This window comes from Atta cephalotes (assembly GCF_000143395.1).
Source record: "Atta cephalotes unplaced genomic scaffold scaffold00054, whole genome shotgun sequence".
In the NCBI taxonomy this organism is placed as follows: domain Eukaryota; kingdom Metazoa; phylum Arthropoda; class Insecta; order Hymenoptera; family Formicidae; genus Atta; species Atta cephalotes.
Genome location: NW_012130118.1, coordinates 50,103 through 51,206, shown reverse-complemented (window position 1 = coordinate 51,206; position 1,104 = coordinate 50,103).

The window sequence follows — 1,104 nt, the reverse complement described above, 5'->3', positions numbered from 1 at the left end:
ATGGGTCACGCACTTGCTGAGCGGCGCTTTGGTTCGTACGAAGATGTGAAAAAATGGCTCGATGAATGGTTCGCGGCAAAAGGGGAAGATTTTTACTGGCGTGGTATCCACAAATTGCCCGAAAGATGGGAAAAATGTGTAACTAACAATGGAGCATGCTTTGAATAAATCTCTTTTTATCATTCTTCCGAATTTAACGTTTTTTTTTGGGAAAAAAATCGTCATTTCATACTTGTACACCGGTTGCAACACTTTTTTTTAATGGGTTTCTCAATGCAGTCTAATGAATTTATTCAATTAATACATAATGAATTTATAATAAACTTATTCAATTAATACAGACATTAATACATTAATATAGATATTTTAATTCTAAATTGCGGATTCTTCTCAATATATCGCAAACATTCATTAGAAATTAAGAATTAACAATTAGATAGTTCGGTCATACGATTAAAACGAAATTAAAAAACGAATTCTATTATATAGCGATGTCTCGTGAAATTTATATATAAACGTGAGAAAATTATGATGTCCAAGTATATTTTCATTATAATTATTAAGTTTAACTATGACAAAGTATTTAAACCGAATTAAACAGATATGTATAATACAATAATATAACAAATAATCAATAATAAAATATTAGACTTACCTGATAAACTGCAAGTCGCTTGATGAATGTGTTAGTTCTATCTTTTGCTCTCATGTGACAGATACAATCACTACAATATACTAAAGTATATAAACATTGACAATTAAAAAAGATTGAAGATTTGTTCGTATCGCATGCGCTTACATATTCTAACCAGCTCCTATTCACTCAATGTGCTCGTTGGAGTGAATAGGAGCATGTTGGTGCATGTTGGAGCATTTCTGGTAAAAAAAGTTGATAGAGAATGATTGAGAACGACAGGATTTCAAATTGTACCGTTTTCTAAAAAGTTATATCATTTTCCATCGTTGATTTTGCAAGCATCACGATTGATCGAATATGAATCCTATCATACTTTTTGGATTCTATAAGATTTGATTCTATAAGATTGCACAAGATTCCTATAAGATTTGATTCAAATTAATGAATTCCAGATTCTATTCTCCTAA